The 16,284-nt window shown below is 40.5% G+C and overlaps 1 protein-coding gene across 3 annotated transcripts in view; it reads right to left on the bottom strand.

Annotated features, from left to right (window-relative positions):
• The window catches only part of LOC143928251 (dimethylaniline monooxygenase [N-oxide-forming] 2-like), a 156,739-nt gene that overhangs the window by 82,895 nt on the left and 57,560 nt on the right, over positions 1-16,284 (bottom strand). The window contains exons 1-3 of one of the 3 annotated variants that reach the window (XM_077453013.1): positions 4,230-4,372; positions 3,947-4,114; positions 772-817 (exon numbers count right to left, since the gene is read on the bottom strand). The gene's annotated coding sequence lies outside the window, so the exon portion shown is untranslated. Of the gene's footprint in view, positions 1-771; positions 818-3,946; positions 4,115-4,229; positions 4,373-16,284 lie in introns of those variants that run through there. The other 2 variants (XM_077453012.1, XM_077453014.1) reach the window with 2 other exon arrangements.

Raw genomic sequence — 16,284 nt, 5'->3', positions numbered from 1 at the left:
TTATTCAGTGCAGTTCACTTGGCAATTGCACTACACTGGCATATCCCTAAGGTCCCATAGGATCAGGTTCTGAGACCTATGGAGGTCATTCATACTATTATGGATACTATGCCTTTATATAATAGAAAATGGGAGTCTTGGTCTGCCTATGGATTTGTGGGTACATAAACACATAAATAATAACATACCTGCAATATTAAGCAGATAATCATGGTCCCCTTGCATTTTTCCTTTCTGTTTCTTTCTTTTTTTTTTTTTTTGGTTGTCTGGAGTTTTCCAACTGTTTTCTGCCTATTTACTACAGGTTTCCATGTAATTGTTACCATGGCCAACTTGTTCAAATGATACCTGATCAGTTCACTAAATCCCAAAAGGGACAATGGCCATGATTTTGTATGTTCTTTCACATCTAAGCAATGTTGGTACAAGACTGATGCTCGAAATATGTAATCTCTGCATGTATTTTATTTGTTTTGTTTTTAAGATACAATAAAAAATGTTGGTAAACAAAAAAGAAAATATGATATCTTGACTTTCTTTCAGGAAAATCAAGGAAATACAAACATCTACATTTATTTATTCAATACAAATAGTATTAAGACAAAAGGAAAAAGCAGAGATGTAATTTCTAAATATAGGCACAATTTTAAAAAAAGTAAAAGAATATAAAAATATAATGAGAAATAGAATTGAGATACACCTTTATGAATAGTATTAAAAGGGTTACTTAAAAAAAAAAAGCATGGATGTCTTTATGGTGAAGATACTTACAGTTAATCAAAAATATATTTCCTAAATTGTATTTTCTTTCAATGATCTGTGTTAAAAAGAGTTAAAACAAAAACGTTCAACCTCGTTCAATGAGAAGATGAACTTCATTCAAATGAAAAAATGGGCCAGGCTTTTAGTAATTACAAAGTTTGCCAATGAGCTTTTGAAACCTTGTTTTGCAACACCCATAGATCAAAGTTGTTTATACAAAAATCTCCACCTTACTAAACTTTATTGTCAAGCCAGCCAATCATGTTAAAAACAAACAATGCATAAAGAAAATTTTCCTATTGTGACCAAATATATAATATAAGTAGAGTCTTGCAAATATCTAGTAAAGTGTTAATAAACCGTTAATAAACTAAATGAAAACTGTGCAATACCAGAGTTTATGTAGGTACGGATAAATTATGACTCAAAAAACAAAAAACAAAAAAAAACAAGAAATATTGGGAACATACAGAAATAGAGGTTGGCAAGCTCTTTAGAGATATATTCCATCTGATTTATCTTTGAAATATGTGCCAAGTTCAAATTTTCTGTACTGGAGGCTTTTGGTGTTTTTGTGGGTGGTGATGTAAGTATGGGTGGAATTTAAAGCATAAAAAAACTTTAATTAGTTCCTGGCGCACCACTCTTTTTGACCTCGTCATGCTCCATGCTAGAGGGTTATAGTTAAATAAAAAAACTCTTGGTTTTGAAACCATTTTGTGGCACTCCTGTCTGACTCTAATGCCGCGTACACACGAGCAGACTTCTCGTCGGACTGAATGCCGAAGGACTTTTCGACGGAGTTCCGACGGAGTTCTGCCAAAATGGACTTGCCTACACATGATCACACCAAAGTCTGATCGTTTAGAACGTGATGAAGTACGATGGGACTAGAAAAAGGAAGTTCAATAGCCAGTAGCCAATAGCTGCCCTTGAGTCATTTTTGGTTTGTCGGAACAGCATACAGACCAGCGTTTTTCTCGATAGGACCTGGTTCCGGCGGAAAGATGTGAAACATGTTCTATTTCTATGTCCGTCAGAATTTTAGAGAGAAAAGGTCCAAAGAAAGCCCACACACAATCGGAATGTCCGACAGAATGATTCCGTCCGACCTCTTCTGCCGGAAAGTCCGGTAGTGTGTACAGGGCATTAGATGACACTTACTAATATGTATGGAGCAACACTGTGGGGCTGCTTTCTGAAAACTGGAGATTGCAAAATCTGGTGCAGCTCTGCATAGAAACCAATCAGCTTCATTTTTTTTATTTTTGTCAAAGCTTAACCACTTAAAGCGGAGTCCCACCCAAAAATAGAACTTCCGTTTTAAGGGAGGTGACCCCCTGACATGCCACATTTGGCATGTCATTTTTTTCTGGGGGAGGGGATACCCTCAGAGGGTCCCAGCTCCTACTTCCTCCTGGCACACAGCGGCAATGCAAGAGAGATCACCTCTCCCCCCTCCCTCTCTGCAATCATCTGGGACACGTCACAGGTCCCAGATGATTGCCTGGCCAGTCACGGTGTGCGGGTCGCACATGTGCAGTGGGTGCCCAGCTGTGAGGCCACAGCTGGGCACCTACAGTTACAATGCCAGCGCCGCAGAGAGGAGGGGGAGATGAGCAGTGCTTTGTATGCCCGCATCGCTGGATCCTGGGATAGGTAAGTGTCCGATTATTAAAAGTCAGCAGCTGCAGTATTTGTAGCTGCTGACTTAAAAAAAAGGACTGAGCCCCTTTCTGAGATTTGTTGTTTACAGTTTTTTTTTGCTAGAAAATTACTTAGAACCCCAAACATTATATATTTTGTTTCTAACACCCTAGACAAATGCACAAATACTTTCTGTCACACCGTATTTGTGCTGTGGTCTTACAAGAACACTTTATTTGGAAAAAATACACTTTTTTTAATTAAAAAATAAGACAACAGAAAAGTTAGCTGAATTATTTTTTTTTATATTGTGAAAGATAATGTTACGCCAAGTAAATTTATATCCAACATGTCACGCTTCAAAATTTCGCCCGTTCGTGGAATGGCGACAAACTCTTACCCTTTAAAATCTCCATAGGCGATGTTTAAAAAATTCTACAGGTGGCATGTTTTGAGTTACAGAGAAGATATAGGGCTATAATTATTGCTCTTGCTCTAAAGATCGCGGTGATACCTCACATGTGTGGTTTGAACACCGTTTTCTTATGTGGGAGCTGCTCATGTATGCGTTCACTTCTGCACATGAGTTTGGCGGGACAGGTCACGTTTAAAAAAAAAAAATTCTTATTTATTTTACCTTTAATTTTTTGTTTTTACACTGTTCTTTTAAAAAAAATGTGCCACTTTTATTCCTATTACAAGGAATGTAAACATCCCTTATAATAGAAAAATGCATGACAGAACCTCTTAAATATGAGATTTGGGGTCAAAAAGACCTCAGATCCCATATTTACACAAAAATGCAATAAAAAAATTAAAAAACTTAGTTTAAAAAAATAAATAAATAAATGTCTCTTTAAGAGCTATGGGCAAAAGTGACGTTTTGACATCGCTTATGCCCTGCAAGGGTATGGAGACAGATGGGAGCCATGTTCCCCTCACTCTTCTCCATATCTAACAGGGAGAAGGAAGGCGCTTCCAAAGGCTCCGGTAAGTGGCCGAGGGCACCGGAGCGTGGCCGGAGGGCCTCTCTCCCACCACCGATAAAAGTGATCTTGCAGCGAATCTGCTGCAGAGACCACTTTTATCTGAAAGCGGACCGCCCACTGAGAAGAGGATATGGGGGTTATGGTAGCTAGCTGCTGCCATAACAACGATTCCCCTCTTTAAAGTACCAATGTATAACGACAGCGGGTGGTCCGTAAGTGGTTAAGCTGAAGTTAGAAGCTGATTGGCTACCATGCAAAGCTGCCCCAGATTTTTCACTCAACCCCTGTTTTACCAGAAGCAGGTGTGTAGTGTACAGCCAAGTTCAAATTAAATAAAACAAATATACTGTAGAGCGCAAACTATGCCCCCCCCCCCATACCTCGGATCCAACAGTTTATAAGAAGTATCAACTATTTTCCACAAGCATGGAAATGTTAATTCTATAGTATCATAAACACAATAATAATCTCTTTCTGTATTAAAAATATCTAGTTGTAGCGCCTGAGAGAAACAGAAGAAAAAGACTGTAGCAATGTAGATTACTTACAGATTGCTGTCAGATGATAATCCTTTTATGCAGGTAAAGATGTTATCTCTTTCTACTAAAGAATAACGTGTTCTCTTCTCCGCTGCAAACTGCTGGAAAATAAATTGGATCCACCAATCTCTCGCTGCAGACTTACACCATGGAATCCTATATCTGTGCATTCATGCCCTGTGTGGAGATAGAATGAAAGTCATCTAGCTGGAACTAAATGCAATGAAGATAAAAAAATCAACAAATAGTGCAGACCCAAGGTTATAGAAACGAAAAGTTTTAATATACTCACATTCAAGTTACGATTAAAAGCATCACATCTATGTTCCAATCCAGGTTTTTTTCAGAAAAGGCTTTTACAGGTGACACACATACAGTTGCACACTGCTTATATACACATGCCTTCCAACCTACCCCTCCCCTAAAAATATTTAACCCAGTAGACATCACACTATTGTGTAATGTGCATAGAACACAATGCCAGCAACATAAATCATATCACACGTGTCAAAATGTTTTCTAACATATACTGTGTAACAAATTTACATTTCCCCTAAATAAGATTTGATTCTGTTATGGCTTTAGGTCTGCCTCATCTATTTCTGTCCGAGTTTTCTCCTGTTTCCAAAGATCTTAAGGAGGAGCTACAGGTTGCTATAAAATTGGTGGTCAAATACAGTGAGATTATCCCAGGAGTCCAAAGGAATCGTCTAATTGTCTAATCTTAATCACTTATGTGGCCAGGACCAGAAGTACAAATGACATTAAAAAAAGGTATTTAGAAATAATAATAAAAAATTGAGAATATCCCTTTAGTAATGTACTGCGAATGGGCATTGTGATCCGTGTGAATGGGTGAAGCTTTGCTTTAAGATGGTTTTGGAAGCTGTACTCACTGATGCCCCACCTTTATTTCCAATTTCTCTGCAGATTTTGAGGGTTATAATGGTCTGTCTGTTTTCATTTGTTGATTCCCTTTTTCTCACTATCAGGAAATATACTATTTTCTTCAGTGCAATATTGCCTAAATAATGCTTCAAAGGGAGTACTAACAGTTTTTTTCCAATACTGATTTCATAGAGAGGATTTTTAAGTAATCATCAATAATTGGGACACTTAGTAATTGTTTGCGTCATTTATAGGGCCTAATGTACTTTCATTTTCAACAGAAAAGCTGGAAGATGTAACCCAATTTGTGCTCGTAAAAAGGGCTTTTTGTGCAACCCTGAAATTGACATTATTATTTTTTTTTTACCCTACGGTGGTTTGACACTTACCATTGTGTCACCTAGATGTCCTTTACATTATGTATTGCATTAAAGCTCAAATGAACCCTCCAGGAAAAGACTTGCAATACAGTGAGACCACATTAACCTCCCTGGCGGTACGATTATTTCGGATTTTAGGTGCTAAAAGCGGTACCATTATTTTGCATGAAAATTTGGCGTTTTATATTGTAGTCCTGCAATTCTTAGGAATAACTCTCTTAAATCTGTCCAAACCAGAGTCTAGCAGACATCCTGGGTATGATAAAGTTTGAAAAATTAAATCATAAATTATAATATAATAAATAATTATAAATAATTGTACCAAATAATAATATAACAATAATAAAAATTATTCAATAATGTAATCAAATCAAAAACACTGAAATTTGCTCAGTTGCAGAATTGTCACTGTCATTACTTTTCAGTATTTGATGACGGATCTCCCCACAAATCATTATCCCTCAATTCTGCGAGTGATTCTAATTTATTATCGCTGTTTTCTAGCTGGTCTAAAATCATTTTTGATGTACAGTGACAGTTTTGGTTGCTATGGGCAATCTCCAGTTTCCAGGCATAAAGAACAGTTTTTATTATATAAAACTGCATGCAGGACAGTGGGCAGACCACTAGGGACAACGGGGATGTGAAATATTTACATACAGCAATGTAATCTGTAAGATTACATTATACTGTATGTTTACTGTTTGTTTCACTTTTTGAATTTGGCGCCGATCTCCGTGCCCGTGCGTCGCAACGCTTGCAGGGCACGGAGATCGGCGATGTAATGCATCGAGCGAGACACGGCTCGCTCGTACAGCGGGGAGACAACGCTGGATCCGAGGGAGAAGGTAAGTAAACATCCTCCTGGATCCAGCGATGCAGTCCCGAGTCTGACTCGGGGATACCGCTCTTGGTATAAAAAATCCACCCCGAGTCAGACTCGGGAATACCGTCAGGGGGGTTAATAACCAAATATTATGCTGTCTTACATCTTTTCTGTGTCTTGGTTCTACTTCCTCACCTGCAAAATTTCCAATGCATCATGTGCCCTAGTAAATGGGACTTCTGCACTGCCTGTGAGACCAATGGCCCAGCATAAGTAGTCCCACATGTCCCCTTGTCTACTTCATGCCCCCTGCCTGCATCAACAAGCTTCTACACAGGGCTCTGCATCAAATGACAATTGATGAAGTGAGGTCTCTACCTGGCCATCACTCACTGTGGAGAGGAACACCCCTGATGTCAGCTTCTAGTGTGGAGGATTAAGCTGTACCTGCATTGAGGAAATAGGTTACCATATGTTAAAATGGTAGTACACACCACTTGCTCACTTGTACCTACAGGTAAGCTTATAATAAAGCTTACCTGTAGGTACAAGGAATATCTCCTAAGCATGCACCATTTAGAAGATAGTCACTACTTCTGCAGTGTGTGATGTCACCAGTGCATGAGCACTGCGCTCTGAAAGGATGGCATGCTATCCTTTCAGAGCGTTGTGCCCCGGCCGTGACTCCCATGCACATGCATGGAAGTGACATCATTGTAGATCAGCCATTCAAATGGCTGGAGCCCACAAAGCCAGAAGGAAGACCAAGTGAAGGTGAAAGCCCTGTCTGCGGTGACAGCACACCACTGGAGGGCTTTGTTTTAAGGTAAGTCTCTCATAATGTGCTGGTATATGGTGCATACTAGCACATTTATTTATTTATTTCATATAAAAAGAGACATGGAATGTATACAAATCTGTGTTTAGAAAGACCATAATCCAAGCATGACGCACAGTATTGTCCTTCACCCAACGCGTTTCCGTTTATTTCCTTTCCTCAGGGGTGTTTGTTAGGAAACAAATTGTACATATATAATATGGTGGTGTCACAGGTGAACATTCCATTGAAATATCTTTAAGATCAAGGAGAATATATAAAGGACTGTGTCTCAAAAGTTGTGTCTCAATAGCCCCTTATGCTGCGTACACATGACACATGATCAGAATTTCGGCCAGCAAAAGACCAATGAGAGCTTTTCATCGGAACATGTGACCGTGTGCTCCATCGGAATTTAGCTGTCCGAATTCCCCCCAGCAAAAATTTGAGAGCGTGTTCTACATTTTTCCGACGGAAAAACTTTCTATCGGAAATTCCGATCGTGTGTATGCAATTCTGTGCAAAAACTCATGCATGCTCAGATTCAACTACGAGGTGGAAGCTATTGGCTATTGGTTATTGAACTTCCTTTTTCTAGTCCCGTCGTACGTGTTGTATGTCACCATGTTCTTGACGGTTGGAATTTGGTGTGACCGTGTGTATGCAAGACAGCTTGAGCGAAATCTCTTTGGAAAATCATCAGAGCTTTTTCCGACCAAAATGCCGATCGTGTGTATGCGTTCCCGAGTCCAGCATAGGATGCATTAAGGTGAAAAAACACAAGGGTTTACAAACCCTATAAGCCTCCTCTTGGCTGATGTTACAGAATCGGTCTAGGCTGAGTAAAGATTGCAACCATATGTTGGGATCTGCTCACATGCCTGGACCAGCACCCACTACGAGGCTGAGCTGGCCGCTCCTGTCGCCTACAGAGCCCAGTGTTTCAGTGAGCACTGGGGGCAGAGCAAAGCCAGAGACTGACAGAGTCACCAGCTCTCTGCTCAGGGAGCACTGAGAACTGAGTGATCGGCTGTTTGGTTACTCGGTTCTCAGCCTTAGAGCCGGTGGGGGACAGCAGCATCTACCTAGGTAAGTATGGTTCATAAATAAAATTCCCATACTTTTCTTTTAATTACCCAACATCTTCTCTTTCCTGCTATCTGGCCCACGTGACAATTAGGCATCAGAGGATGAAACTCATAAGTCAAAACTTGGAACGCGATCACGTCACTTCCAGTACTTACTCTTTCCTGTATCTAGTCTGTGGAACTCATGTTGTCTCAGATCTGGTGAACTTACTCTGTTCAAGCTTTTGGCACCAGTGAGTGCCTTTTTTTTATAAATAAAAAACCCCTTTTTTTTATCGGATTTACACTATGAGTGTCACTCATTTCAATACAATCCACATGCTGATATCCCGAGATTAAACACACAGTGGAAAGGGTCCCTGCATTGGATACCTGGAACAAAGGCTGATCTGACTACATGCGTTTTACCCCTGTAGGGGTGCAGTTATCTGGTGAGTGTGGAACCAACAGGGAAGCACGAGTGTTGATCACTTTCTGCACAGAAGTTGTTACCAATTTGTTGTATATAGTCATTGTGGAATTCGGCACAAGTCACTTTGGAGAGTCACATTTATGGACATTGATTGCACAAGTTACTGTGGACTATTATAGGATATTACATATATATTTGTTGTTGCTTTGTGTACACATACATTTCCTTTACTAGCACTTTATTATTCAGTTTATGATTAAAGATTTTGGTACATAGAATATTTGCATATAATTCTCATAGTTTTACAAGGTAGTATCTGGATGTAATATAGTGGGTGGACGTGTCTGGAAGTTCCCCACCTTGACTACTGGGGGCACGCATGTTCATTTAGTCCATTTGTCCTCCCGTGGATCATGTTATTTTGACTAAGCAATTAGTCAATGCTGTATAATGCTGTGTATAATGCAATACTGCTGAGAGAACTCTTAGTGCACTCCTATGAGCTATACAGTATCTCAAAAAAAGATACACCCCTCACATTTTTGTAAAAATTTTATTCTATCTTTTCATGGGACAACACAGAAGAAATTACACTTTGCTACAATGTAAAGTAATGAGTGTACAGCTTGTATAACATTTCAAATTTGCCGTCCCCTCAAAATAACTATAATGGCACACAGCCATTAATGTATAAACCACTGGCAACAAAAGTGAGTACACCCCTAAGTGAAAATGTCCAAATTGGGCCCAAAGTGTCCATATTTTGTGTGGCCACCATTATTTTTCAGCACTGCCTTAACCCTCTTGAGCATGAAGTTCACCAGAGCTTCACAGGTTGCCAATGGAGTCCTCTTTCACTCCTTCATGATGACATCATGGAGCTGGTGGATGTTAGAGGCCTTGTGCTCCTCCACCTTCTGGTTGAGAATGCCCCACAGATGCTCAATAGGGTTTAGGTCTGGATACTTGGCCAGTCCATCACCCTTACCCTCATCTTCCTAAGCTAGGCAGTGATCGTCTTGGAGGTGTGCTTGGGGTTGTTATCAAGTTGGAATACTGCCCTGTGTCCCAATCTCTGAAGGGATGGGCTCATGCTCTGCTTCAGTATGTCACACTACATTCATGAGTGAAGGCAGCACTCATGCAGCCCCAGACCATGACACTCCCATCACCATGCTTGACTAGCCAAGACACACTTGTCTTTGTACTCCTCACCTGGTTGCCGCCACACACACTTGACAACATCTGAACCAAATGACTTTATCCTTGGTTTCATCAGACCACAGGACATGGTTCCAGTAATCCATGTTCTGTGGTCTGCTTGTCTTCAGCAAACTGTTTGTGGGCTTTCTTGTGCATCATCTTTAGAAAAGGTTTCCTTCTGGGATGACAGCCATGCAGACCAGTTTGATACAGTGTGCAGCGTATGGTCTGAGCACCGACAGGCTGACCCCCCCACCCCTTCAACCTCTGCGACAATGCTGGCAGCACTCATACATCTATTTCCAAAACATCGACAACCTCTAGATATAACGCTGAGCACATGCAAGCAACTTCTTTGGTTGACCATGGGGTGGCCTGTTCTAAGTGGAACCTGTCCTGTTAAACCACTGTATGGTCTTGGCTACCGTGCTGCAGCTCAGTTTCAGGGTCTTGGCAATCTTCTTATAGCCTAGGCCATCTTCATGTAGAGCAACAATTCTTTTTTTTCAGATCCTCAGAGTTTTTTGCCATGAGGTGCCATGTTGAACTTCCAGTGACCAGTATGAGAGAGTGAGAGCGATAACACCAAATTTAACACAAGAAATGATTCATTGCTATGCCCTGGGGTAGCAATCAAAGACCCCAAATATACACGTGCCACATCCTAAACATTTGAACGATCAATTAGTGAGGAAACATTGACTTTAAAGTGGTTGTAAACCCTTACAACCAACTTTGACCTACAGGTAAGCCTAGATTAAGGCTTACCTGTAGGTCCAAGAAATATCTCCTAAACATATATTTACCCGAAGACAGCCACCACTGGGGCAGGCCACAGATTGCGGCGATCCGCCGCGAGTGTCGGCTTCCGTGCGCATGCGCGGGAGTGACGTCATCGCGGCTCCAGCGAATCACAGAGCAGGAGCAGCGAGACCCGGAAGTCGCTCTGGGATACATGGCAGCGGCGAAGAGGAAGACGGAGGACCGCTTCGGGGGCTTCGTTCTCAGGTAAGTTATTCATAATGAGCTAGTATGCTATGCACACTAGCTCATTATGCCTTTGCCTTACAGGGTGTGCTTTTAAAAAAAAAAAAAATGTGCCTTTACTTCCTCTTTAATGGCATGTATAGAAAAATAGCAAAATTTTTATAAACCATATAAATTTCCAACGTATACAGTATACATTTATAAAAACACATGATTTATACATAGAAAAAGGCTCATTGATTGACCCATGGGTAGTTGTAGTTGTCGCTTCTTCAGGAGCTTCCGTATTTCTAGTTAAAGGAATAGACTTCAATTAGAATGAGCTATTGATGATAGAATGTACAATTATTGTGATACATACATATATGCATGACCATATACACAAAATATATGAACTCACCACGAATAGTGCTAGAGAGATTTCCAACACTCACCCATGCCGGTAAGACACAGCAGCTTACCCACCACCTCTCAAAAGAGAGAGGGAGACCACGGGACCAGGTGCTGAAAATTGGCTGCTATATATCTAATTAGTCTGTCTTACAGACAGGTCTACTTTGTATATAAGGCTCCCCAAGTGCCTATGAACATTTTTAAGGTCATACCGTGTTAGCTGTGGAAGTAAAGCTATGCTCATTGCAGTATTATGCCGTGTAACATTCGAATCAGTTCAGCAACTATTTATATATCATATATCCATAGTTATCCGGTGCACCCCCATACCCCAACTTATGTGCTGGTTTCCTGCTGTTTTGGTGCCTGGTCCCATGGTCTCCCTCTCTCTTTTGAGCGGTGGTGGGTAAGCTGCTGTGTCTTACCGGCATGGGTGAGTGTCGAAAACCTCTCTAGCACCATTCGTGGTGAGTTCATATAGTTTGTGTATATGGTCGTGCTTGTATGTATGTATCACAATAAATGTACATTCTATCATCATCTCATTCTAATTGAAGTCTATCCCTTTTAACTAGAAATACAGAATCTCCTGAAGAAGTGACAACTACACTTGCAAAACATGTTGAGTAAATGTTAATTCATTAAGGACCTTTGAAAACCCAACAGTCAATGCCAAATCTCAGTGTGGGCCTTTTTTGATACAAACAGTACAGGCCTACAGCAAGTATACAAGTGTTATTCTCCATGGGTCAATCAATTAGCCTTTTTCTATGTATAAATCATGTGTTTTTATAAATAAGTATACTGTATAAATCTGGAATTTACATGTATTATTAAAATGTTGCTATTTTTCTATATGTGCAGTTAAAGTCCATATTTCCTCAATATTTAACCAAATTTAACATACCTGCTCCCCATGTACTCACTTTTGTTGGCAGTGGTTTAGACATTAATGACTGTGTGTTGAGTTATTTTAGGGGGACAGCAAATGTACACTGTTATACAAGCTGTACACTCACTACTTTACATTGTAGCATTTCTTCAGTGTTGTCACATAAAAAGATAGAAGAAAATATTTACAAAAATGTGAGGGGTGTACTCACTTTTGTGAGATACTATATATATATATATATAGATATATACATTTCCTTATTAGCACTTTATTCTGTTTATGGATGAAGATTTTGACACATAGCACTATTTGCAGTTTTGAAAAACACTTTTTATTCTTTATTTTTATTTATGACGTTTTTGGCACAATTTGATAATTTGGAGTCTTGGTAACAATTTGCACTTGCACATGCACTTTAGCACTTTTTCAAGATTGCTTTGGTCAACATATTACTACGTTTCTTGGCAGTGCCACTTACCATTTTATATTTATATTGAAAGCTACTTCACGCAGTGAAGTTTCCAGGTGAGGCAGCAGCCATATTTACACCTAAGCGTGGAATTATACATACGGTATATATATAGATAACATGTGTATTATTTAGAAAAAAAACAAGACTTTAATATCACTTTATGAGTAGCTGTGTGTAGTAAAGGATATGCAATAGACGTTTTATTTTATTAAAATTTGTGTACTGAGGTTTGTACTGTCTGATACATACTTGATTGTGGTATGGTCATTAAAGCATATGGCCCTTTAAGCCCTTCCCATTGTTGATGCAATCTGACCACACGGACAGTTTTGGATTGGCGCCGCTATATTGCCAAATACTATTATTCTTGGGGGGGTGCAAAAAAATATCCAGCCCCAGGTGCCAGATGTGCCACTGCCTTAAAGTTCTATGATAAAATGAAGCTTGACTTTGAGAAGTACTGTACACCAAGGACCACATTACAGCAATGAAAGGCAGCAATGTACTTTGGAATGGTGTTTGGGATTATGAGAAAAAGCCATAAAATCAATAGATAACACTTAAAGATTATTGCAGCTATTTACAAAGCTATAGTAGTTTATGTAACTTTTATGTATAGTAGAAGGCAAGAAGAGGTAAACATATTTGTTTGTAGAGGTAACATAAAGCTTACACAGAGTTTTACATGGGCATGTAAAACATATAAAAACAGAATAAGATTTACTTATCACCCAACTACAGACACTTTGGACTTTCTTCCATCTACTATATTTCTAATAACCCTATAGTTTATGTTCCTTCATTTTTTTTTTTTTTTGAACAGTGACTCTCGTGTTAACTACAGTAGACCACTTTGTTTGTTATATAAGAGGAATTTTACCCTTGTCTCCCTTAACCTTTGTATTGAAATACAGTATATGTTGTCAAAGTTACGCTATTTTACCTTTGCTCCCTCCTCCTGCCGTCTGTCTATTCTGTACACATATGTAAGGTAACAGCAATGTACTGAGGTGATATTAAGCTATCCCCCAACCTCCTTTAAACATGGTTTGCAACTTTGCGGTCTTACTTTCTCAAATGTTCAATTGCTGTCTGTAGTTCTATTGTAATGTATTTTAATACACTCTCCTATAGTTATTTCCGAAAGGCAAATCCACTTTGCATTTCAATTGAAAGTGCACTGAAAGCACATGTTGACACACTGGGGGTTATTTACAAAAGGTAAATCCACTTTGCACTGCAAGTGCACTTGAAAGTCCACTGAAAGTGCACTTGGAAGTGCAGTCACTCTCAATCTAAGGGGTAGATCTGAAATGAGTGGAAGCTCTGCTGATTTTATCATCCAATCATGTGCAAGTTAAAATGCTGTTTTTTATTTTCCTTGCATGTCCCCCTCGGATCTATTCTTCCAAGTGCACTTTCAGTGCAAATTGGATTTTCCTTTAGTAAATAACCTTTGTGGTATTACTTTGTTATGCTCAAAATGTTTGTCTCCTTTCAATAAAAACATTGAAGGAGAAAAAAAAAAAAACAGAATAAGCAAAATGTAGAAATATATAAAGGGTGTCCTTAGTATTTGTCAACTGTTATAATTTAGCTGAGTCTCCCTTTCTAGCAGTGACCCACTAACTGCAGCCTGTGGACTGTCTACACAGACACCAACAATAGGGCACAATGCCTGCTACTGTAACCAACAAAAAGGTTATATTTCTTCCACTGACACCAACAGTGGGGCTTCATTCCGTCTCCTGATACCAATGATGGGACACTGTTTCTTTTATTGTCAACAAGGATGGAGCATTATTCCTCTACCTACTCACTACAGGTGTGTAGCATTGGACTTTAGGCCTACCCCCCCCCCCCCCCACCCACACTCAGCACTCACAGCCAGGCAAAAGGAATTTTCCACACTCTGTCCAATAGCTCAAGAAACAGTCTAGGGTTTTTTGTTTTATCGTGTTTATTTTGGGAACAGAGAACTTGGATGGGAAGTGGGGGTACATGGGATACCCAAACTGAAGAAGCATGTAAACTCCAAAGAATAGGTTGAGTACCTGCCACAGTAAGTCTCTATTCCAAACTGAAACCGTGCTGCACATTAGTGGGAGTAATGGTGCAGCTTTAAGAGGGGATAAAAGTCCTCAAATTTAATGTTGAAGGCACAAAGAACCTGGCTGCTCTAAGCCCAAAGTTATTGGGGTGTTGGGTGCTCGTGACACTACACTCGAATTACCCCCAGTCCCAGACATGTGAGGCATTGCACTTCATTGTCCTCTTCTACGTTTGGACAAATATAGGTGCAAGGAACTGAACACAGATTTTCCCGCAAGCCATGAGATATATATTGTAAATATATGAATGTGAGGGGGAAAAAAACGCGAGTGAGTTGCCAATTTCATGTAGTAATTAAACCTATTTTATATCTACACCCAGAGGCACCTCTCCTATTGTGTATTGCACTCTTTTATGTTTGGGTTTATGGCTGGCTTGTATCCATGCAAATAATGCCAAAGAAATTCCCAGCTCACCTCATCAGTCCAGTCTACAACCAACCAAATTAACCTCTCTAACAGTGTGCATTTGTCAGGGAAATGGCCGTAGGATAACTGCCAATAGTGCCAGTACTAGTAATGAACTCTGCCAATGGGCACTGGCACAAGAAGAATGAATGAGTGTACTGTGCTAATTGGCGAACGCGCTTGCACAACAGGCGCACAATGTGACAGATGCGGCCACTTACTGGCCTATATAAGAGTGCTTCTGAGCCCATCACATTGCTGATTTATCGTCAATCTTCCCGTGTTCCTGAGTCTCTGTGCATATTATACTTGTATTTCCTGTTGTTGCTGCTTGTTCCTGACCTGTCTGATCTGCTCTCCTGCTTTGACCCTCTGGCTTGCTTTTTCTGACTTGAATGCTGTCTCCAGTGTTTGATCCTTCCTGTATTTGACCTTGGCTTAACCATGTTCCTGCTACCTGCCTCTTCCTCATTGTCGGACCCACAGTGTTTGACCCCTGGCCAGGCTTCCACTACCATCTCCTGCACACACCATTGCCAAGTGTTACTGAGGATCCCTAGAGACTTTGGCCCAGCTGTGTATTTTGTATTATCCAATATACTTCAGGTGACCACCGGCTCTACTCTCCCGTACCCATCTACAAACCTGTGATTCTTTTGACACTACACCTCCTGTACCATCTTCAGGGCTGTACTGCACTTAGCCGCAAGGGGAGCCCTCTCAGCACTTTGGCCTCCGACCAGATACGTGATAGTACAATCCAACCATGAGACTGACGGAGGTGCTTCCCCACTCGAGGCTCTGTGCCAACAAGTCACCACTCTTACACAAACCGTGAAGAGACTCGAGGAGGGCTACTTCCAGTTGGCGGGTCAGCTGCAGCATTTGACAGTTGCCTCAGCCCCTGCAGATTCAAGTTCACCTTCCACCAGCACTGCATCAGCTTCCTTGTCTCAAGGAAGTGCCAACCCGACCCATACGGTGATAGTTCCTCCTCCTGAACCATGGGTACCAACACCTGAACAGTTCTTCGTGCTTGGAAGAAGTTTAGGGCCTTCAAGAATGCTTGTTTATTGTACCTGGCCCTTCAGCCTAGAAATGTTTCTTTTGAGTCTGTGAAATTAGGGTTTATCATCTCCTTACAAACCGAAGAACCCCAAGCCTGGGCTCATGACCTAATAGAACAAAATAACTATGCTCTGAATACTGTGGACACTTTCTTTGAGGCTATGGAAAATTGTATGATGATCCCCAGTGTATGGCCTCCGCTGAATCCACTTTACATGCTTTACAACAAGGAAAACGCCCAGTGGAAGATTACACCGTTGGCTTCAGCAGATGGTCCGCCAACACAGATTGGAATGAGGAAGCACTTAAGCATCAGTATTGCCAAGGACTATCTGAGATCTTCAAGGATGAACTGGCTCAGGTTTCGCATCCTGCTACTCTTGAGAGAAGATTAAATCCTGT

The sequence above is a fragment of the Lithobates pipiens genome, unplaced genomic scaffold, assembly GCF_037356315.1.
Source record: "Lithobates pipiens isolate NorthernLeopardFrog02 unplaced genomic scaffold, aLitPip1_a1.2 Scaffold_23, whole genome shotgun sequence".
NCBI classification, from domain to species: domain Eukaryota; kingdom Metazoa; phylum Chordata; class Amphibia; order Anura; family Ranidae; genus Lithobates; species Lithobates pipiens.
This window is presented reverse-complemented; position numbering and strand designations above follow the sequence as displayed.